This window comes from Aedes aegypti, chromosome 1 (genome assembly GCF_002204515.2).
Source record: "Aedes aegypti strain LVP_AGWG chromosome 1, AaegL5.0 Primary Assembly, whole genome shotgun sequence".
Classification (NCBI taxonomy): domain Eukaryota; kingdom Metazoa; phylum Arthropoda; class Insecta; order Diptera; family Culicidae; genus Aedes; species Aedes aegypti.
In genome coordinates, this window is record NC_035107.1 from 205,329,969 (window position 1) to 205,355,489 (window position 25,521).

The 25,521-nt window shown below is 39.8% G+C and overlaps 1 protein-coding gene across 1 annotated transcript in view; it reads right to left on the minus strand.

Moving 5' to 3' along the window:
- Nucleotides 1–20,578, minus strand: part of LOC5570620 (high-affinity choline transporter 1) — a 123,689-nt gene extending 103,111 nt beyond the window's left edge. Inside the window, exon 1 of the mRNA XM_021857315.1 lies at nt 19,108–20,578. The gene's annotated coding sequence lies outside the window, so the exon portion shown is untranslated. The remainder of the gene's footprint in view (nt 1–19,107) is intronic.
- Nucleotides 20,579–25,521: the final 4,943 nt, after the last annotated feature.

A 25,521-nucleotide genomic window follows, 5' to 3' on the forward strand; every position in this document is an offset into this window, starting at 1 on the left:
GGATTTATTTTGTTTTATTTTTATGTATATAATGACTGATTAATACTTGCAATGCAATGTCAATTAGTGATTACAAGCCCAATTTCTCCTCACTGACTTTGCATGATATTTTTGTATAGTGTGACAACGAATTCAATATCGTTTCCGGAGGCGTCCATAGTTAATTCCTGGCATATTTTTGACTCAATCATTGGCAGATTATTCCAGCTTCCTAACGATACCCTAGAAAAAATTCTTGAAGGATTTGAAGATATTTGAAATTCTTTACTGTTTCTACTCAAATCAGAGAGTCAGTCATCTCGATTTTATTAGCAAAATTTTAGCAAATCTCATCTCGAATATCTCATGAACATATTATGGTGAAACCCTTGGAAATACACGAAAAAAAACTTTCAAAACATATAACAATCTTTTGGTTTTCGAACAAATCTTCATTGTACTGTTGGAAATATTTTTAACAAGCCAGTAAGAATTATTTTTCGAAAGCATCCCTAATTCCAGATTTTATGTTGATCTTGCAAGATTTCGAAGTTTTTCATTGGAGTCTTAGAAAGATGTTTGGAAAAATCTTGCAAGATTTTTAGTGGACTTAGTGGTATACTATGGTTAGTATTCGAAGTTGTAGAGTTATCTGCACATTTCTACCGTATATTGATGATCACTTTTCCACTAATTTCCATTCCCCAGTTTTTGCAAGGACATGCATCAATCTTGTGTGAAAGTCACACAGTAACTGAAGGGAAGAAGACAACCTCCGCACATCAGTTTAGGATTGCTTAGGGCCAATGTTTGTTTTTTTGGCATTAACGTTTTCACTGGGACAGAACCTGCTTCTCAGCGTAGTGTTTTATGGGCACTTCCACAGTTATTAACTGAGAGCTTTCTTTGCCAAAGTTGCCATTTTCGCATTCGTATATCGTGTGGTAGGTACGATGATGCCTAGGGAAGTCAAGGAAATTTCCTTTACGAAAAAATCCTGGACCGACCGGGAATCGAACCCAGACCTTCAGCATGGCATGGCTTTATAGCCGCGGGTTCTAACCACTCGGAGCGGAATTAAAAGGTACACGGTACCTACTTAACCTTTACGTTACCGGCCTCCGACAAGGCATTTTCAAATGGCTGCCATTTCGTCAATTTCCATTCGATTTTTTTGAAACCATCGTCAGTTTACTTTAAAAAGGTTTCAGTTATTTGTCATAAATGGAGAATGCTGAATTCAGAACCATGCCGGAGATATTCCGGATTGTACTGGGGTCACGAGGGTGCCAAATTCGGGAAATGTGATTATTTTTTTATTTATTTCAGCTACAACACTAAAGTTTTTATGTGAAACGTGAGATAATGGTAGATTGTCATCATTTCAACATAATTTGAATAAGTGGACCGTTCCGGAACATCGTAGCCGGTTCCGCCAGGGCCAGTTTGGGGACATTTCCGTTTTATGTCCAAAACATACCGTGCGACGTCTCAATCTTCATGAATTCGGGAGAACATGTCAATAGAGGAAGAATAAACTAAATTTCAATAGATTTGGCCACTCCAGAGCACCTGACACAGGTTCCGCCAGGGCCTCTTTGAGGACATTTCCGTTTTTTGTCGAAAACATACCGTGCGACGTATCAATCTTCGTGAATTCGAGAGAACATGTCAATAAAAGAAGAAAAACTCCGGAAAAAACAGATGTGGCCACTCCAGATCCTGGCACAGGTTCCACGAGGGCCTATTTGGGGACATTTCCGTTTTATGTCCTAAACATACCGTGCGACGTCTCAATCTTCTTGAATTCAGAAGAACATGTCAATAAAGGAAGAATAAACTAAATATCCATAGATTTGGCTACTCCAGAGCACCTGACACAGGTTCCGCCAGGGCCTCTTTGAGGACATTTCCGTTTTTTGTCGGAAACATACCGTGCGACGTATCAATTTTCGTGAATTCGGGAGAACATGTCAATAGAGGAAGAATAAACTAAATTTCAATAGATTTGGCCAGTCCAGAGCACCTGACACAGGTTCCGCCAGGGCCTCTTTGAGCACATTTCCGTTTGTTGTCGGAAACATACCGTGCGACGTATCAATCTTCGTGAATTCGAGAGAACTTGTCAATAAAAGAAGAAAAAGCTCGGTACGAACAGATGTGGCCACTCCAGACTTCCAGGCACAGGTTCCACGATGGTTTCTTGGGGAACATTTCCATTTTATATCCAAAAACATACCGTGCGACATCTCAATCTTAATGAATTTTTAAAAACTTGAAAAATTACATGGTAATAAAAGATTTGGCCACGTCAGAGCTTCTGGCACAGGTTCCAAAAGGTCTTCTTAGGGGATATTTCTACTTTTGTCTCAATCTTTGTCAATTGTAAAAAAATATGTCAATAAAGGAAGAATCAACTTATTAACATGTGATGTGGCCACTCCATAGCTCCAAGCACAGGTTCTACCAGGGCCTCCTTGGAGATATTTCTGTTTTATATACATAACAAACCGTGTGACGTGCCAATCTTCGTGAATTCGAAAGAACATGTCAATTAATGAAGTATGAACTCGGTATCAACTAATTAGGTCACCCCTAAGCACCTGGTACTGGTTCCGCCAAGGCTTCTTAGGGGACATTTCAGTTACATGTCCAAAACCTATTGTGCAACGTTTCAATCTTCATGATTTCGACAGAACATGTCAATTAATGAGGAATAGACTCTGTGTTTCCACTCCTGAGCACCACGTAAGGGTTCCAGAAAGGCCTATTTTATGACATTACCGATATTTGAATATGTCAATAAATGAAGAATGCCCTCGCTGCCAACAGATCTGGCTACTCCAAAGCACAAGAAATAGGTTTCGCCGAAAACCTTTTTTGAAAATTTTCCGTTATTTGAACAAAACATGATGTGCCACGGGTAAAGCATAATGAAAATTCTGAAAAGTATTCAAATAAATCTAGGATAAAATACATACAAACTGATGTGGCTTCTCTGTCAGTCTTAGGCAGGATCTTTCTGAACGTATGTTTTCCACGATTTTTGGAAAACCTGTTATGCAGATCTTCATGAATACGCCATGGCAGGAATGCACTGTGCAACTAGTTAAAACTCAGCAGAAAGCTGAGAAGAAAACTAACAAGGAATCCACCAGAACTTTGTTTCGAACATCATCAGAATTCCAACAAGAATCCTAAAAAGGTTTTGGCTAGAATGTTACCAAGAATCTATTGTAAACTTCGAAGAAAATTTTCTATTAATTACTCAATAAATTTGTTGATAAAAACTTAAAAGGAATTCGCTTTGAAACTCCTCATGAATACTCTATAAAAACATTCTTATGATTTATGAAATCCCTTTGGCTTACTGACCTTTGGCATATTTACTGCCAATAATTGTTTTGACGGTATAAAAAAGAACAACCCATTGCCCGTTCAAAGAAGTGTGAATTCGACCAAACGTCAGTTCCGTCAATCGTATTGCTTACTAATGCATGGAGGAATTCCACTTGCAACAGAATAAAAATTTTGCTTAGAATATGTTAAGGATTTTTGGATTTTTGGGGCCTTCCTTAGCCGAGTGGTTAGAGTCCGCGGCTACAAAGCAAAGCCATGCTGAAGGTGTCTGGGTTCGATTCCCGGTCGGTCCAGGATCTTTTCGTAATGGAAATTTCCTTGACTTCCCTGGGCATAGAGTATAATCGTACCTGCCACACGATATACGAATGCGAAAATGGCAACTTTGGCAAAGAAAGCTCTCAGTTAAAAACTGTGGAAGTGCTCATAAGAACACTATACTGAGTAGCCGGCTCTGTCCCAGTGGGGACGTTAATGCCAAGAAGAAGAAGAAGATGTTAAGGATTTCATCAGAAATTAAACAATAATCTAGCCAGCAATTATCTAATTTGGAACCCTTTCGGATTTCATCTATTACCCGCAAAAAGGTTTTCTATTCCTACAGATTAGTGTTCGGTCCATGGATTGTGTCGCTTGCCCCTACGAGGGAGAGCGATGCAATAAAAATCAGACGTGTCACGTTTGCGCAGTGCGACGAAAAAGTGGTGTAATCCAGTCATAAATATTTGGTGCATCGATTGTATTGCTTGCATCCGCTGGAGCGATGGGACCGGCAACACCCACTAACCCAATGTACTTTTCAAGACAATTGTGGAAATGCAGAGGTATATTCAGTCTTTGAACTCTCGATTCGTGCTCTTTGAGAATGGTTCGCTAATCCCAAGCCCCATTCATTAAATCTCTGTGCACCTTCGACTGCTCTGGTCAATCACGGAGTGCAACTATGAAGCGGTCATCTATGCTTGAGCTCATGCTCATTAACCGCAAAGGTTTTACTTACAAATTTTTCATGCATTTTTTCTTTTTTCAATTTTTGATGCTTGAAACTTAATAAGCCAGTTTATTCGCCCAAATTCATATTGTAGGTATTGCTCTGGAGTGGACAAATCTTTTTTTATTGACAAGTTCTTTCGAATTCACGAAGATTGATACGTCGCACGGTATGTTTCCGACAACAAACGGAAATGTGCTCAAAGAGGCCCTGGCGGAACCTGTGTCAGGTGCTGTGGAGTGGCCACATCTATGGATATTTAGTTTATTCTTCCTTTATTGACATGTTCTCCCACATTCAAGAAGATTGAGACGTCGCACAGTATGCTTTGTACATAAAACGAAAATGTCCCCAAAGAGGCCCTCGTGGAACCTGTGTCAGGAGATCTGGAGTGGCCACATCTGTTTTTAGCGAGTTTTTTCTTCTTTTATTGACATGTTCTCTTGAATTCAAGAAGATTGAGACGTCGCACGGTATGTTTTGGACATAAAAAGGAAATGTCCTCAAAGAGGCCCTGGCGGAACCTGTGTCAGGTGCTCTGGAGTGGCCAAATCTATTGAAATTTAGTTTTTTCTTCCTTTATTAACATGTTCTCCCGAATTCATGAAGATTGAGACGTCGCACGGTATGTTTTGGACATGCAACGGAAATGTCCCCAAACTGGCCCTGGCGGAACCGGCTACGATGTTCTGGAACGGTCCACTTATTCAAATTATGTTGAACTGATGATAATCTACCATTATCTCACGTTTTACATAAAAACTTTAGTGTTGTAGCTGAAATAAATGAAAAAATAATCACATTTCCCGAATTTGGCACCCTCGTGACCCCAGTACAATCCGGAATATCTCCGGCATGGTTCCGAATTCAGCATTCTCCATTTATGACAAATAACTGAAACCTTTTTAAAGTAAACTGACAGTGGTTTCAAAAAAATCGAATGGGAATTGACGAAATAGCAGCCATTTGAAAATGCCTTGTCAGAGGCCGGTAACGTAAAGGTTAATCTACTTTGTCTATTGAAATCTAGTTTGTCTATTGAGATTCTGCTCAGAGGATTCGAATACATTAATAATACACTCAGCTAAGGAAAGCCCCAATGCTAAGACTTTTGGTCGTACCTGCCAAGGATATCTGTTAGTTAGTAATGAGATTTTTAGATGGCATCCATAAATTTTCATTACAAGATCATTAATTTTAGGGGTCCGCGGGATGTTTGCAAAACTCGAAAGAGAGTCGCAGCTATAAAAAGGTTGAGAACCACTGCTATAAGGTATCTATGTTGTATCTACAGTCGACTCTCCACATCTCGATGTTCTACATTTCGATATCTCTCCCTATGTCAATGATTTCATAAGTCCCTTCAGTCTGCATACATTTTCACTCTCCATATCTCGATATCCTCCTTATCTTGATATCTCCATATCTCGATGTGATTCTGTTGATTTTTCGTTCTCAATTTTTCCTCCGTATGTCGATATGACCAATATCGAAGGTTACTAGACCAAAGTTTTGGGGTTCAAAACAAATTAGGAGCGCAAACTGACGTTTGTTTGTGTATTACTTTCTTGGCAACGGAGTGTTTTTCAATCTAGTATTCTTTAAACATTTATTCTTTGTCTCGATCTCTCCCTATCTCGATGGTTCCTTCGATATCGAGATGTGGAGAGGCGACTGTACATTGTTTAAAAATAATGAAGATTACACGTCATGTAAACTTCATTTATGCTATGTAAACATGACGCCATGTAAAATTAAGTCTGAAATCATGTAAAAATGTGTTATATGTCATGTAATCACACAGGATCCTGCTAAATTACATAACATATAATTGAAGTTCACATGACATAGCATGTAAATATCCATGATATTCCACGCTCCAATTTTGTGCATTTTATGTCTCAGAAACCTACACGTTTTGTTCGAACTGTGTAGCATAAAGTTATTTTTAGGTGAATGGAAGGATTTTGAAAAATAAAGTTGTTTTCATCTAATGAAATAAGAAATATTTTAATAAGAAATAATATTTAAGAAAATATTACATTCTGTGATAATAAAACATACAATAGTAGTAAAGAAGAACTAAAGGGGTCATTTATCTATAATTGAACTAGAAATGTCACAGGTATTCAAAATCATGAAGATTGCAGCGTCGCATGCCTAGTTTTGATACAAAAACTGAAATGTCCCACAATACGGGTATCTTCAGTGGTCATTCCTGGACTATTTCGGTGGTCAGCCAAAGTGCTCATTCAGCTGTAACACAGCGTAACAAAATAGTTATTTATGCAACAAGTTGCAAAATGATGATTTTTTCAGCACGAGTTGTACATTTATCCAACGAGGCTCGCTTTGTTGGATAAATACAACGAGTGCTGAAAAAATCAAGTTTTGCAACGAGTTGCATACAACATTTTTTGCTGTTTCGAATACCATTTGAACTGGATGAACTCTAAAAGCATGAACAAACATTTTAAGAGAACCCACAAGTGCATACAGCCATTCGTGAAATTACGCATTCAGTATTTTTTAATCACGTAGGCTGTTATTTCATGGGTACTGAATGTCACAAATTTTCTTGCTCCCATCGGTATCATGCAGTTCTATATTCCCTATTGGTAGGAAGAACAGGTAAGACAGCTCAAAGAGTATCTGACTACAAATGCTGGACGATCCGATCCCACATCAGAATCGCCAGCCTGTGTCGGAACCAGATCGTATAACTGATATAGACTCGAGTGAAGTGACTCGCCGTGTAAACCAAATGGAAAGTCACTTCACTCGAGTCGAGAATTTTCATCTCACTGCACTGCCCATAAAGGCATAACTGTCTCATATGGAAAAAGTAGGCATTGAGAAAATAGCGCTCGAAGTTTGAAGCTTGACTTTTCATACGACTGTTCAATATTTTGTAGTACATTCCTACATGCCATAATCATTTAACACAACCGCACAGATTACTTATTTTGCTTCTATTGATCACCAAAATATATAAACTTGAACGCAATACACGTTTTGCAGTTGCTATTTTGGTTGTCAGTTCATATAGAGACTGTTATGCCTTTATTTTTCAATATGGGACTACACCAACTTCATATTTTTCAACAACATTTTCAAACAAAGTGTGTTAATTTTTATATGTATGTTAAAGTATATGTGAAAACATGAATGTTGCGATGAAAAAAGGTGTTGGTTCGAAAATCAATATGGGACAGTTATGCTTTTATGGGCAGTGCACGACACCGACAGTTCTCACCTCACGTCAATCGTAAAAGATTCTTAGGTTTATCTGATGCAAGGCGAGACAAGTCGGTCAGGTGTCGACTCGCTCCCATTTGATTAGTCGCCGCACGTCACCCGAGGTGAGAACAGATCGTCTCGACTCACACGCCGCGCAGAATAAGATCAAATGGCATGAAGAGACTGGGTTATTCGGTTGACGCCTACCAAAACAGTACAGAAAACAGAAAAGTGTTAATTTTCAGCTCCGAAAATAACACTTCTTTATCTTCTCGGATAGTCTCAGTTCAATTTTTTTTTTTTTTTTTTTTTTTTTTTTTTTTTTTTTTTTTTTTTTTTTTTTTTTTTTTTTTTTTTTTTTTTTGTAAAATTATATATTTTGTCCATTAATTAGCATTTACATTGAGATAAAATATAAAACTCTCTACGCTCTCTAAACCTAACCTAAATGCTGAACCTAACAATACGATTCAAACTGTAAAAATTTGGATACATGAATGCCTCAGGTTCTAGTCTACGCAAGCTAGATTCGTGTTGCAAAATCTGCCTTCGTAAATACCTCCAGATTTCAGTTACTTGTTGACAACGGAACAGCTTGTGCATGACAGTTTCTGGTTCGCCTGGACACAATTCGCAATAAACATTATCAACAACGCCCCGTTGAAACAATAATTCTCGATGTTTAATCTTCTTGTGAATTATCATGTACCAGTTAGATCGTTGCGAAGAAGGTAATACTTTGCTATGAATCTGTTTGAAAACAGCTTTCCAGTCTCGTTGAGCTGCTGACACAAATCCTGGATCAGGTTTCAGCGATAGGAAGTGTTGATAAATTCCTTGTGATGATGGAGTGTTCTGAAGTGGATCCGGCAAATCATGTAGTTCTGCATTCAGTAGCACTATGTGATTGAACATTGGCGGGATCGGTTGATTTGGATTTTCCAAAAGGCTGCTCAAAAACGGAAGTTGATGTGCTATGCTTATTAAACGATTAATCAAAAGAGCTTTTGATTTATTTTCAGGACAATGTAAGTTTAGGCCCCCACGATTTTTTGGAAGTGTTAAATTAGTAAACGCTACTCGTTGGAGAGTTTGCCCATGCCATACGAATTTACCAATCTCCGTCTTTATTTTATTGCAAAACCCCTTGGTGAGTGGAATATTTGAGGCCATATACCACAGCTTGGAATTGATGTAGGTATTCAGCAGGATGACTTTCTGGATTAGATTCAGTTTCCTTGGGTGATGAAGCCATAACCGAGTACGCAAACCATTTAACACCGCTTGCCAATTGAGTTTTTGGGCTTGTCTAATATTGTCTCCATAACGTACACCGAGAATATTTATAACATTTTCGATGTTCAACCACTCCGTGTCGATTGTAAGATTAATGTTGCCAATCATGACTGCAACTGTTTTGTGTTTGTTCAGAACTGCACCAGATATTGAACCAAAATCATTGAATATGGCAGTAACTTGATTAACTGATTCTTCATTATCAAGAAACATCGATATATCGTCGGCGTATGCACTGATAACAGCATTTGGGAATCGCCGCGACATAGCGTCTAGCAAAGGTTGCAAGTATAAGACGAATAAGTGCATAGAGAGTGGGTCACCTTGCCTCACAGATCTACCAATTTTCAATTCCGGGGTTAAACGACCATTCACCAAAATCCTTGAAAATGATTGATTCCAGATTGATTCAAGAAATTCCACGAATCGGGGATTGAAGTTCATTCTCAACATTGTTCTTGACAGAAACTGATGATTCACTCTATCAAAGGCGTGATCCAGATCGAAGGACACTAAAAGAGAACTTCTGCGGTAGTGTTTCAGCTGACAAATTTTATCGGTGATGTGACATGTTGCTTCGAAGATACTTCTTTTGCCATTCGAACACTTCTGATGATCTGAGAGCACAAGAGGGAGCAAGCCATTCATTCTTTGCTTAAGAATCCTAGCCAAGACTTTATAGTCGTAATTCAGAAGAGATATTGGACGATACCCTTTAGCACTTTTGTCGGATCCTTTCTTTTTCACGAGGACAATGATTCCATCGAAAAACTGTTTCGAAAGATTTCCTTGAAGAGCGTCGTTGATTACATTCGTAAATTCATAGCAAATGATCCGCCATGTTTTCAGAAAGAACTCTTTTGGCAATCCATCGGCCCCTGGTGACTTCCTAGAGCAGCTACCTTTGATAGCGGCGAGGAACTCATCTTGAGTCACTGCTTCCATGAGGTTTTCATTCTGCTGGTTGTTTTGTGGAATTACTCTGGCTGGTACGAAGTCTGTTAAGTTGCCAGCTTCAGTCGAAGAGTACAGCGTTTCGAAATACTGTCTAATTGTATTACTAATTTGATTGTGGTAATGTATTTCACTACCCTCTTCTGTTTGAAGCGTAGTGATCGTACTTTTGGCTTTTTTTCCATGAATTTGGGCTACATGAAAAAGTGTAGTTGATTCCCCTGCTAGAAAAGTTTCGTTCATTCTTCTGAAGATCTCCGAAAAATTTTTCTGGTGACGTAACATCTGTGCTTTGATTTGGTTTATTGTTCCAAGCTGTTCTGGATTCCCAAAATAGTTGTCGTAGGCTTCTTTTAGCAGCCGACGATATAATTCCATCGTGTCCCTGAAGTCGCGATGAACGATTGACGTTTTCCATTTCAAAAAGGAGATAAGCTTTGGTTTGGTATGGGAGAGCCACCATTCCATCCACGTACGGTAGTTGCGTCTTGCACGTGCCCAGTACATCCACTTACGAGTAAACTCATTCATGACTTCCACATCATCGAGGATATGAGGTTGAAACCGCCAAATACCCCGTCCAACAGGAGTGCCCAGATTGGGAAGAACAATCCGCACTATATACGCTTTGTGGTCCGAAAAGGCCGTAGCTGCAAAGTGTGCACTACGTAGCTGAGCTTTTATTGCGTTTGAGATCAGTATGCGATCAAGACGTGATGCAGTGTTTGATCTAACATAGGAGAATTCGATTCTGCTACCATTTAATGTATCCCACGAGTCTACTAATTTCGCTGCAGTCATTAGTCGCTTGCACATTGGGCTGATGCTGCTACTACCTGTTGCATCTTTTGGATTTACTACTGCATTAAAGTCACCACCTAGCACAACATGATCAGTTGAGTGATGTAGATAATGTGCCACAGTTGAATTGAAAAACTCCTCTCTTGCATTTCTCATCAAAGCGCCAGAAGGAGCATAGAGGTTAATAAAAGTAGTAGATCCTATCCTCAGTGATATTACCCGATTGTCTAGGCTTTTCTCTACATTATGAACGTTGTACTGATTTCTAACTGCCACCGCTGTACCACGCTCGTGAGCATCAACGTTGAAAATGATCAAATATCCTGGTATTTCTAATTCTTCACCAGATACTTCTTGTAAAAGGATAACGTCTAGTTCCGAAGCACGAATAAATGACCTCAATGCGTCCAGTTTAGTCTGATTGGATATGCTGCAAATATTGATCGTAGCTACTTTATAACTTAACAAATCCATCACCCTAATGTTAGAAGAAAGCTACCTTGCAAACTATGCAAACCTTGGCTGCGTTCCCTGTCTCTGGCAGTCGTAATGACATGCGAGTGCGAATGACAAGCTGATGAGAGATATTTGTCATGCCGCCTCTTACACCATAACATTGTTTTTGTTTTTGCAAGCAGATTTCGTTTTCGCTCACCTGGTGTTTGTGAATGAACTACAGTCGCCTCGAACATCTCGGATTTCATAGTGTTGCCTTTAGTGCTGTACCAGTGAAGAGTAGTGAGTTGAACCAGTTGCGGTGTTGGAATCGTCGTTAGGAAAGGCGATGATCCCAGTGACCGATATAGGTTCGACGTGAAGTCCTTCCGCAAGATGTGCAGTGTGCATTCTGCAAAAAGTGATCGTTTTTCTAGTGTGGCAGTATCCGATGTTGCTTCGGTAGAACATATACTTTGGCTTACCTCACAGAGAGTATAGCCCGCGATGATAGTGATGCGATTGCTGAAGGTGAATGAGTTGTGCGACTTTGTTGTAGTGATGAGATGTGTTTCATATTCGAAGAACGTGGTAGCTGGTTCATTTTTCCGCTGATCATGAATAAGGCGCTCGTTGGAGTACATGAATGGGTTGTTGATTGTTTGCGATGTGTTGTGCTTCCGACAAGGTTCCATTGATGGATTCGGTTGTTGAGGTAAGTGATGAATTGATGTTGCAGAAGATAGAGGTGGAATTTTTTTGAGACGAGTGGTAGTATCTTGTATAGCTTCGGCGTGACATACACCCATTGTATAGCTTACCGAGAAGAGGAAGTGTTGTTCGTCCGGCTCCTGCTCTTGCGCTTTACATCTAGGAAGGGTGTTTCGAGTGCAGTAGTTGATTTTGGTGACCGTTGACGTTTCGGGGCAGCTGTGTTAGTTGTTGCTTCCTCGCCATCATCCGAGATAACGAAATCCGAATCGACAGATCGGGATGATGGGTCTTCTTCAATTTCTTTATTAACAAATGGTGAGCTGGTCCTACTTGGCCCAGCGACTTGCGAGTTTCCTAGTGGACGACGGGAAGAAGATCTGGTCCTGATTGATTGTTGTTCAGCCGTCGCCATGATTTGATCCGTAGAAATTGCATTTTTGAGAACGTTGGTGTTTCTTTCGCTTTCGGATGATGTTTCGATTTCGCTGATTGTGTCCTTGGAAGATGGCGACTGCTCATTCGTACTGGATGATGCCAGTGGTGGCAGCATTCCTTGTACTACTTGGGCAGCAGTTAGACGGCTGTTGATGTCGAGGCCCATCTCTTTCCGCACCTCATTGCAGGTACGACCAATATGGAGAGGTCGGACGCAATAACGACAGGTGCGAACCTGGTTGCGATATGCGATATAGGCAGTGTATGTACCGATAGAGATGTAAGATGGAATGGGTTTCTGTATTCTCATCCGTACTAGTCTTACCCCAGTGGGTAAGCCAGGCCAAAAGTCTTTCCACAGTTCGTCCTGAGTGGAAAGCACTTCGCCGTAGGGCGCTAGGTGTTTTGCAATGATCTCGGTCGATATGTATGACGGCATATCAGCTACCTTAACCTCGATTGCATTGTCGTAGGGTACTAGCGGAATGGCATACTGTTTGTTGTTGAGGTCAATAGTATGCTTCAGGCTATGCTCAGCGACAAGCTCTTCCACATAAGTCTGCGACTTGAGCTCGATGATGACTCGTGCTTTGGAGATGCTCGGTTGAATACAGTTGACCTTGGACATGTCTAACTTAATTTTGTTGCTGATGAGCTCGTGGATTTTTTCTAGCTTGGGGCGGGCTGGCATGGCACTAAAGTCCAAGAAGAGGGAATCCTTGCGATGGTCATTCATCTTGACGATGGATAGGCCACTTCCACGGGGAACGTGGTATCGGCAAACGCGCCGACTCGCGATGAAATAATATAAACAATAGCAATTGTTTTCACTTAGCAGGATGCTCAAACACGTCTGATCGCTATGAGAACTAAATGTCAACTACGACGGTATCATGCAGTTCTATATTCCCTATTGGAGGGAAGAACAGGTAAGACAGCTCAAAGAGTATCTGACTACAAATGCTGGACGATCCGATCCCACATCAGAATCGCCAGCCTGTGTCGGAACCAGATCGTATAACTGATATAGACTCGAGTGAAGTGACTCGCCGTGTAAACCAAATGGAAAGTCACTTCACTCGAGTCGAGAATTTTCATCTCACTGCACTGCCCATAAAGGCATAACTGTCTCATATGGAAAAAGTAGGCATTGAGAAAATAGCGCTCGAAGTTTGAAGCTTGACTTTTCATACGACTGTTCAATATTTTCTAGTACATTCCTACATGCCATAATCATTTAACACAACCGCACAGATTACTTATTTTGCTTCTATTGATCACCAAAATATATAAACTTGAACGCAATACACGTTTTGCAGTTGCTATTTTGGTTGTCAGTTCATATAGAGACTGTTATACCTTTATTTTTCAATATGGGACTACACCAACTTCATATTTTTCCACAACATTTTCAAACAAAGTGTGTTAATTTTTATATGTATGATAAAGTATATGTGAAAACATGAATGTTGCGATGAAAAAAGGTGTTGGTTCGAAAATCAATATGGGACAGTTATGCTTTTATGGGCAGTGCACGACACCGACAGTTCTCACCTCACGTCAATCGTAAAAGATTCTTAGGTTTATCTGATGCAAGGCGAGACAAGTCGGTCAGGTGTCGACTCGCTCCCATTTGATTAGTCGCCGCACGTCACCCGTGGTGAGAACGGATCGTCTCGACTCACACGCCGCGCAGAATAAGATCAAATGGCATGAAGAGACTGGGTTATTCGGTTGACGCCTACCAAAACAGTACAGAAAACAGAAAAGTGTTAATTTTCAGCTCCGAAAATAACACTTCTTCATCTTCTCGGATAGTCTCAGTTCTATTGAGGCACTCCGATCGATGAAACTTGTAAAGCATGCATCTTACTTTCTTACAAAAATAAGAGAGCAGATTTATGCACTGGTCGAAAGATCATATAAGATTACCTTTTTATGGGTCCCCTCACATTGCTTAATTTATGGCAATGAGAAGGCCGACTCTCTCGCAAAGGTGGGCGCTGAGGAAGGTGAGATTTATGATAGACGAATTCACACGATGATTTTTTTCATTTAGTACGGCAAAGTTCTCTTCACAGTTGGCAAAGCGATTGGCTAAATGGTCAACTGGGACGGTGGTTACATTCCATAATTCCTAGAGTTTCCTTGTGAGCCTGCTGGAAAGGTTTGGACGTAAGTCGAGAACATGAAAAAAAATGCTCCGGCAAGGCCAAATGCCGGAGCTGCAATGGTGCCAACCTTGCTACATGGGGCGGCTGCCCTGTATGGAAACAAGAGATGGCCATCAGAAGGATTATGGCCACAAAGGTCTTATCTGGAAAAGTGGTCCTAATTGGGTCCTAAAATTTTTAATGAATTCTTGTTTTTATTTAATAATACAAAAGAGCATGTTCTTGCAACTACTTTAGCAAGTTTTCCAGCTCAAAAAACAGCTATAACATTTTTAAACTTCAATTTTAAAAATGGTTCCAAATATGAACCTTGACACTTGTGATCTTGTTTGACATTCATTTTTCCAACAAAAATACCACAGGGCATATAGTTTTAACACTGGGGTTGTTCCTATCTGACATTTCGGAAGGGATACGGAAAACAAAATATACCCAAAATTTGAGTTTAAACCAAGGGGTGTGACAAAATTCCAAAAATCATAAAAAAATGTTTTTTGTACTTAAACCGACGAAAATCATTTAAAAATTGAGTAAACATGTGTTTCTGCCCTAAACTTAAGCGTTTGATACTAAAATTGAGACAGAGCTTTAGGACTCTATTAGAGATAAGCCAGCTGAAGAGGTTGCACAAAACCTCGCCCACTTAGGAGTTTTTGAAGTTGAGAAGAAAGGTGATGGTGGCACCTACGTCTTGACCTTCGCTGACAAGCCCCCGAAGACTTTGGAGATCAGTTGTATTACCGTCCCTACCCAGCAATTCGTGCCCAGGCAGTATGTGGTCAGGAACACGGAAACAAATGCTCCGGCAAGACCAAATGCCGGAGCTGCAATGGTGTCCACCTTACTACATGGGGCGGCTGCCTTGTATGGAAGCAAGAGATGGCCATCAGACGGATTATGGCCACAAGTGGCCCTAATTAGAGGTACGCCAGCTGAAGAGGTTGCACAAAACCTCGCCCACTTAGGAGTTCTTGAAGTTGAGAAGAAAGGTCTGCTGGTGGCACCTACGTCTTGACCTTCGCTGACAAGCGAAGACTTTGGAGATCGGTTGTATTACCGTCCCAACCCAGCCATTCGTGCTCAGGCCAATGCTGTGTAGGAAATGCTTTACCTACGGACATCCAGACAATTCTGCAGAAATAAGAGCGCCTGCACAATATGTGATCAGGAACACGGATAAAAAATGCTCCGGCAAGGTCAAATGGTGTCTAAAATTGGCAAATTTTGCGTTACGTAATATTTGAATTAAGCCTTATATTTCATTTGCATACGTCTAATTTGTGTTTGAACTTTGGTTGCAAATGGTGAATCACATTTTCAACCTCAATCAGTTTGAATTTCGTGCGAACTACAATTTGCTTGAAGTTGGTTTGTAAATATTTTAATCACCGACCAAGTTCCTAAAACCTATAAAAACAATTATGAGAAGTTCGAGACTATTCTACAAATTAGGAAGAACAATGTTCCTGGAAACTCTAGAATATCCTGACAAATAGCTGTTCGAATATTACATTTACAACAATTTGCAATTGTAATGTTCTACAGTCGCCTCTCCACATCTCGATATCGAAGGGACCATCGAGATAGGGAGAGATCAAGGCATAGAACATTTCTCGCATACTCTGAGATAACACCCTAAAAGCCATTGGTAGCCACCTGTGTAGCTCGTTGTTTCTGAGCACAAGAAGGAATAAGCATCCATACCAACATCACGGGCAGGTAGATAATGATCCTTTCTTCCCCATAGCGTTGTTAAATAGCAATAAAATCCATGCTCAGAAACAACGAGCTACACCCATGGTTACCAATGGCTTTTAGGGCGAGATCAGAAGTTATGCGAGATTTATTCAATGAACACTAGATTGAAAATCACTCTGTTACTAGGAAAATAATAAACAAACAAACATCATTTCGAGTTTCCAAATTGTTCTGAATCGCTTAAATCTGGTCTAGTACCGTAAAACGGGGTAACTTTGATAATGCGGGTAACTTTGATAGTGCGAGACCCACAACATATTAAACGAAATAACGCAGTTTCTGTTAATCAGCTAAGCAAAACGAATGCAAAAGTAAAGAGTATTAGTATGACACTTCATGTCAAAGCTATTTTCATTGAAATCAAGTGCATTTGAGGCTTTTTATACGAATATTAAACATTTACACAATTTTAGCATTTTCAAAACGCTTACAAACAATCTGTTCTACGATCACTATTTAATGTAGTTTTGAATAGTTGGCCACTTATCTTTGACAGCCTAGTCATCATAGAACTTGAATACGGTCTCAAATATCTTAGCGAATAGCATTTTCACAAACTGGGACCATTTTTGTAATCTAAATCAGAAATTTCCATATAACGTTAAACGCCTAGAGGTATGCAATGCCCTACAAATGCTCGTTATTCATTCAATTTTGTTCGATTCATACTCCATTATCAAAGTTACCCCAAAACAGGAAACCAACTTTCCATTATATGAAAAATTATGTATCCATTCATAATAAATCTTTTGGAAATCTATCGACTGCAATCGATAGCTAGGATGCCAGTACTTGTTTTAAAAATATAAATTATTATTCTTTGAAACAGCATGCATAAATATTCAAGTTTTCTTCGAAAAAACTATCAAAGTTACCCCGTTTTACGGTAACCTATAATGTTTATATCGACATATAGAGAGAAAATTGGGAACAAAAATCAATAGGAACACATCGAGATATGGAGAGAGAAGTCGTATGCAGAATGAAGGGACCGAAGCAATCATCGACATGGGGAGAGATATCGAGATGTAGAATATCGACTGTAATATTAAAACTAACTGTGGTAGTGCTTTTCGATGAAACATTTCAAAACGTTACTGACAGACAGACAACTCTGTGATTTTGTATATATGATAAATTCAGACGATTAAATCAGTGCGGCTCTACAGTCACCCCACAGTTATGGATAGCACACAGATATGGATCAGAGTTGGATTAGAACGGGAATATCTCATCAAATAGACCCTCTTATTAATGTTCGAATCCTCTGAGCAGAATCTCAACAGAGAAACCTAAAAGTAGATGGAGTACCGTGTACCTTTTAATTCCGCTCCTAAATTCTTATCTTTCTGAAGAAGACTGCAAGTGGTAGTCGAAATACGCGTATCTGTCAAAGATAAGCATTTAGGAGCGGAATTAAAAGGTACACGGTACTCCATCTACTTTTAAGTTTCTCTCATCAAATAGAGTTGCAATTACGCAGAACACATTTTATTTACGTGAACCATAAATCTGTACAGCATCGCAATCAATTATAATATGCTTAAGCATATTTTTTCCGTCCATAGGAAATATAATGTGAATCGTATTCCCAGGAGCGTTGATTCATAACTGTGGGGCATTGAAAACCATACCACAGTTCTGAATCAAAAATAAGACGATTCCGAAACAAACGCCAAAACGTATGCTTTCACTAGCACACCATTCGTTTACTTTGCAGATAAATTGCTGTTATAGTGTTTTGATCCATAAAATGAGTCGATTTGATCCATAATAGGGAGCCTCCTCTCCCACTGATCCACATCTGTGGGGTGGACATCGTTTGAAATTTCTATCGAAATAAACACTTTTTCGGAAATTACCGGGGATTTTGAGGAGTATTCTCAAAAACAACTATATTGGGCAGTACCAGGGAGGTAATTTTAGGGGCCCAGATAGCCGTAGCGGTAAACGCGCAGCTATTCAGCATGACCATGCTGAGGGTCGTGGGTTCGAATCCCGCTGGTCGAGGATCTTTTCGTAAAGGAAATTTTCTCGATTCCCAGGGCATAGAGTATCTTCGTACCTGCCACACGATATACACATGCAAAAATGGTCAATCGGCAAAGAAAGCTCTCAGTTAATAACTGTGGAAGTGCTCATAAGAACACTAATCTGAGAAGCAGGCTTTGTCCCAGTTGGGACGTAACGCCAGAAAGAAGAAGAAGAAGAAGGGAGGTAATTTTGTTTTGCACAGCGTCACCATTTTTTTTTAAATCATATATTGTTCTGAAAAATGACCCTTAGTTGATCCATAACTGTGGGGTGACTGTACCATAAGAATGTGGTTTACTGATCACGAAATGTTTTATTATCTTTGCAAAACAGTATGTAATCCTCTATGGCTACTATTAGCACTATGGCCAAAACCGGTGGTTCTATCTTAAATGAAAGGAAAATAGTACTTCATAATTCCACTGTCGATTCCAAAAATTTCAGATGCATCGCCAAACAATTTTGAAAACCTTCTGTTCTATTCTCTGCTTCAAAGATCACAGTATCGTGCGACGCTAACGCTGAGCCCTTACTCTTACGCATAGTTTAATTTTTGTTTCATGCTTCCACTAATAAAAATCACTTATAAAATATTGGTCGTTATGCACTGTTGGTTCTGGTATTACTTAAATTTCAAACATCATACGCGTAATTGCCAAAAAGCTGGTAACGATGATTAAATTAGCAACCATACACACTAATCTCATTCAAAAGCTCACTTGATATCTAATCTATGCGATTCGCACATCGTAGAACCACCAAAAAAGTAAGGTTATATAACTGCTTCCAACAAACAACCATCCGAAACGACACAACTGAAAGAGAGCAACTAAGAACGTTCTTGCGTCAGAAGGTGGCTTATCAGATCAGATGGTCCCCCCCCACGCTCCCTCTTTTTATGACTGGAGTTGTTGCTGCCACTCATGGGTAACTCACCTTTTAAAAGATGGATGCACGAGGACCTCTCCAATTACTGCTGGCTCACGTGAGTCTGAGTGCTTCGTTATATATGTGGCGATGGTGTGGGCGGTGAGGAAGACTAGCTCTTCCGTTGTCTTTCCTTCTCTGGACTATGGAGTACTGTGATGGTATTTATTATATATTATTAACTTTGTAAACGACTAGCTTTTCTGTACTCCCCGACACTTCTTTTGAAATCTTAGAACATTGATTTGTAGACTTTTAACACATCACAGATATTTTACGCGTAAAACGTTACACTTAGAACTAGGATTCAACACTTTGATAGCGATCATTTTTGCTTTGCTTTGAAATTTTACTTGATTGCTATTCGACCTTGTGGCTGTTTCGATGGAATGGCTACCCTATTTTTACGTATGAGTGTCTAGAGTTCACTTCGATGTTGGCCTGCTGTTCGAGATAAGTGAAGTGGTGGCGACGAATGACGACAATGGCGAAGATGATGCCGATCTCTGTGGTGGGATCTTCTGATGTTATGTAGAACCGTGGTCGAGGCCAACTGTTCAATAAGGATAGCAGCTGTCACCCCAGCGTAGGGATGTCTTCTGAGACGGAGAGTTTCTTGTTCTGAAACGTAGCCCGCACATGTGCGCCTTCACCGAGATGCAGCCTCAGATTGCTCCGGCCAAAAGAAAACCAAACAACATCGATTCAACGATCCTCCCCTTTGCATGGGAGGTTCGTTCTCTCACTAGCTATTTCGACAGCCTAGTCGCTTCAATGAGCACAATTTCCACCGAACAAATACTCTCCACAGATGATTTCGTTCTAATCACACTCGGAAACGGTGAGGCTTATGACAAAACTACTCGAAAACGTCCAATGTGAATGAAAACTGTGCACACGCTTAACCAACACAGTCTCGCGCTATTTTACTTACAATGTTCCATGGGATACTCTATGCAACTCTCCCGAACATCACTCAATAACCTGGTCGCTTCCGAAACTAGGTATGAATATGTATCCTTGATGCGTTACATAATCAATCCAAATTTCTGCTTCTGTTCTTAGCAGGCCTTTGATTAAAAATTACGTTACGACCTCTTAACGACCCTTTGGTCTCCTTCGGCGGCCTGCTTATGCAAAAGCTCTCTCCGTCTTCTCCCACACCGTCCCCTCTCCAGAATGCTTTCAGTGGGGTAGAAAATTTTTCCACACTCGATTCGATACACTGGAAAATTGTAATGGCTGACTGCTGGCTTTTCTCACATCACTTTGCAGGGAACTCGACAAATAATCACGAACCAACACGGCGAATTATTGTATATTCCAATTCAAACGACTTGAAATGGCACTTTTCAGCTTGAAGCCTTTCTGCAGAAGCCCACTAGTTTCACAAAAAGCTGGAGAACCAAGGACCTCCGGAGTACGGCTGGCTGGCTGTACCGATGGAACGGAAACCCCGACCGACTTTTGCAACGTTAAAAATCAGACTGTGACCAAGGAGAGCCAAACGAGAGACCACATCAGTGTTATCGATCGCAGGATGAAGCATTTCCCCTTTTTCGTTCCATTATCACTTGGCTGGGAAGCTCCATCTGCGTGACGTCAGAAAGCTTCTCCCATTCTGATGTACATATCCGAGTATGCGGAGAGAGTGAGTTCTTTCGAAGGATTGTTTTAACACGTGGAAGAAGAGGAACTACATAAGAAAGGTCATAAGGAGCACTGCTTGGGTTGATCAACCTTGCAAGCAGCAGGCGTGGGAAAGATGTACTGAAGGGGAATTCTTTATGAGTGGGAAGTTATGTGAAAGTGTGCGCGAGTGGGCTGTCTCCTGAATGAATCGTTGTAAAGCGTTTTGGTGAGTATAAACATTGATACGTAGGAGTAGGGAATCAGATAGTTGGCAAATGATTTATTGACCTTGATAAAAATACTTGAGAGGAATATTCGACAATTGAATTAAATATATAGATATTTTTACAACTTGGGGTAACAATGACCAGTTAAAACAAGTACTGATACTCATCGTATAAACTGTATTTCTGAAAGTTGAAGGCATGTTGAAAAAAAACTGTACAATAAACCGGGGCAAATTGATCACTTTTTGTTGTATTCAGGGCTGGTATCAATTCGCACAAAGTGTAAAAAAACACGAACAGTGATCGTTGGTCCCGTTCCAAAAATCGACCCAATCTTTCCTATCAAAGCTTTTCCCATTTAATAGCTACTCAATGACCCACTCAAGAAATATTTGTTATTTTTTTTTCTTTTAATTTCTTTATTTGTATCATTTTAAACATTACATTCATTTCTTATATCTAGGTGTTCTGTGTTATTAGACAAAACTATCATCCTTATTTGGTAAACAAATTTAAGATTTTATTAACAACATATTACATTTCATTTGCCGTTAGCAGTTTAGATTTCTTACAGGTGAGTTGATTTCACCTGCTTATAAGAAAAAACAGGTTTTCAATTTACTTAATTATTTTATTTGACATTTGTTCCAATGTTTCAACACTGGATATTCTATGTAACTCATTGGTACTATACCAGGGAGGAAGCTTCAGATTCATTTTCACAATTTTATTTTGAATTCTCGTCCATATTGGTACAGCATACAACATGGCTCGCCTGAAAATTTGTTTGAATATCAAAAGCTTGTTCTTAAGACAAAGTTTTGCTTTTCTAAAAGTAGATGAAAAAACCGAATTTAGTACTATACCATTTAATTCCACTAGAGTTTTTAAAATTGGCTTAGGAATATCCGGAAGGATTCCCATTATTCCTGACCAAGGTTAAGGTGATTATATAACGAAGCCACACCTCAAATTTTCAAGAGCACAAGACATGAGAACGAAACAGCGCTCCGCGTAGAAAATCTATCCCAATGGTCACCACCAGCAAGCAAGCAATTTGATTGGTTTTCAAGGCGAACTGTTGTCAAATTCTCTCGTCTTGTGCACTTGAAAATTCAAAGTTTGGCTCCGTTTTATAATCACCTTAAACGAGCGGAAGAATGCGAAGCCGACAGGAAGAACAGGCTACTTCGAAAACAACTAGCCTCCATGCGATCCAAGACGACGGAACTTAACTGCGTTCCTGCTCCGATTATAGAACCCATTGAAGATTTCGTAGTTAACCGTTCGACGCAGCAGTTCACATTTGCGCAATTGACACACCTTAACAAGGGGTTAGGATATCCGGTGACTACGAAGCCTGACGTGGAGAAAATCATCGTAGACATGGAAACAGCAATCATCCAAAACGTATCAATAAAGGACCAGAACACAACGAGGAACATCGTAGCAAAGGCCATTAAAACAGGACAACAAAGCAGGGCACACAAGGACGAGACGAGGATCGTGAAAGAACTTAAGGATAAACCAGTGTTCTACATCAAGGCGGATAAAGGCAACGCAGTCGTCATCATGGATAAGACGGATTACGACGAACAAATGGCGAAAAAGATCAACGAAGGCCCCTACCGACATTTGAGAGTGGATCCACTACCCGGACTCATCAAGCTCACGGACAAAACCCTGAAGGACTGCAAGGCGATTATTGGCGAGGCTCGTTTGAAAGAGTCAAACCCCATTCTTCCACGGATTAAAGGACTACCGAAAATTCACAAACCAAAAAAGGAAATGCGAGAAATCATCTCGGCCGACGGATCCCCCACTCATAAACTGGCGAAATGGTTAGTCAAGGAATTCCAGAGTATGCCGAATCCATTCCCCACTAGGTCAGTTAAAAACACCCAGGAGTTCTCCCAAAAACTATTAGAGTCAGGATACATCGAGGATGACGAGATGATGGTTTCTTTCGACGTAGCGGCTCTTTTCCCCAGCGTTTCAGTAAAGGATTCCCTAAATCTTCTCGAGGACTCGTTATTACCCCAAAAGGCGGATGCAGCATGGAAAGGAAAGGTCAGGACATACATGAGGTTGGCAAGACTACTTTCAATTTCGAGGAAATTTCTACAAATAGACGAAAGGAGCCCCCATGGGAAACCCTCTCTCCCCGTTTTTGTGCGAACTATTCATGGCGAATTTTGAGTAAAATTTAAAGAAACAAGGAGTATTACCGGATAAATGGTGGAGATATGTCGACGACATTTTCAGCGTTATCAAGCGGAACGATCTGGCTAAAATTTTGGATATAATCAACAGCGTACACAAGGATATAAAGTTCACCCACGAGGAGGAGAAGGATGGAAAACTACCATTTTTGGATCTACTTGTCACCAGGGAAGAAAGTTCATCTTACAACTTCGAAATCTACAGGAAGCTTACAAACACTCAGCGAGTTATCCCTTACACATCGAATCATTCGTTCCAGCATAAGATGGCAGCGTTTCACCACATGATCCACAGGATGCAGACTCTACCCCTCAGTGAAGACCAAGGAACTGGTATATATCTACGAGACGGCAAGGATCAACGGATACAAGGAATGGACGATAAAAGCCATCATCGACAAAAGAAGACAGCAAAGACAGGAAAGACAGCAAATTCGGAATGCTTTGACGACACTAACCCCTATCACCGAACCCATGAATAGAGTCTCCATCCCATACGACGTGCACATCAGCAAACAGCTCCGCCTAAAGTTAAGGAATTGCGGAATCGATTTGGTATTTTCCAGCAGAGACAACCAACTTAGGACTTCGTTAGGCTCTACCAAGGATCCGGTAAACACACTAAACAAGGCTGGTGTTTACAAAATCAGCTGTTCCCACCTATAGGTATTCTACTAAACAGATTTATTATCATTTGCTTTTCTTTTAATAAGGGGATAGAGACATTTTACATATTTATTACATTTGGCTTGAACGCCCTCAATGTGATTTTTGAAAGTTAAATTCTTATCTAGCATGAGCCCTAGATACTTAAATTCATCTGACCGATTAATTGGCACCCCTCTCATCGTGACAAAAAGTCTACTTGAAGGTTTCAAATAAAGAGCTTTTGGTTTATGTGGGAATATTATTAGTTGCGTTTTGGAAGCATCAGGAGAAATCTTCCATTTTTGCAAGTATGAAGAAAAAATATCTACACTTTTTTGCAATCGACTACAGATGACACTCAGACTTCGTCCTTTGGCGGCATCCGCAAACAAGGATTTTTAACATCCCTGAGGTAAGTCAGATTTGAAAATATTGTATAATATTGGTCCCAAAACGCTGCCTTGGGGAACACCAGCTCTTACAGAAAGTCTTTCAGATCTGGAATTCTGATAATTAACCTGAAGTGTACGATTTGACAGATTTGAATTATTTTAACAATGTATGTTTGAAAATTAAAGTTTTTCAATTTTATAATCAACCTACATGCCAAACACTGTCGATTACTTTTTCTATGTCTAGAAGAGCAAGACCAGTAGAATATCATTCAGATTTGTTGGAACGGATCAAATTTGTTACACGTAAAAGTTGATGAGTAGTCGAATGTCCATGGCGGAATCCGAACTGTTCATTGATAGCTAGATTTGCAGGATTTTTGTCTGGTTTTAAAATTCGAACATCCTTAGCATTTTTCCATTTGTCAGAAAAAAAGTTAATTGAAAACATTGTTAAATATATCAACTAAAAATGATAAGCTACTTTCTGGAAATTTCTTGATGAGGATGTAGAAAATTCCATCATCGCCAGGAGTTTTCATATTTTTTAATTTTTTAATAATAGTTCTCACTTCTTCCAAATCAGTCTCCCAGGCCTTTTCGAAAACGTTCCCTTGATTGAGTCCTGAGTAACTTGATTTTTAATTGGACTAGTAAGTCCTCAATTAAAATTGTGCGCGCTTTCAAACTGCATAGCAAGTTTTTGAGCTTTTTCGCAATTAGTTAGTAATAATTTGTTTTCTTCTTTCAAAGCCGGTATTGGCTTCTGAGTTTTTTTTTTCAAAATTTTAGATAATTTCCAAAAGAATTGTGCAAAACGTTTCATGATTCCTTTATGCAAATCCTGCTATATAATTTTCATAGCAGAATCGCGAGTGCGTTGAAATTGCCTTCTACTTACGTTTTTAAGACGAATCAAGAGTTTAAGATCATCGTCTATAATCACGGATTCAAATTTTACTTCACATTTTGGAATTGCAATGCTTCTGGCTTCAACAATGGAATTTGTTAAAGTTTCAAGAGCATTGTCAATATCAAGTTTTGTTTGTAAAGAAATGTTAACATCAATATTAGAGTCAATATACGTTTCATATATATTCCAGTCGGCTCGAAAATAATTGAAAGTAGAGCTGATAGGATTGAAAATCGCTTCATGGTATATTTGATACGTAACAGGGACATGATCAGACTCAAAATCAGCATGAGTAACTAATTGGCTACAAAGATGATCACAGTCTGTTATGACCAAATCAATCGTAGAAGGATTTCTAGAAGAGAAAAACATGTAGAGCTATCAAGGTA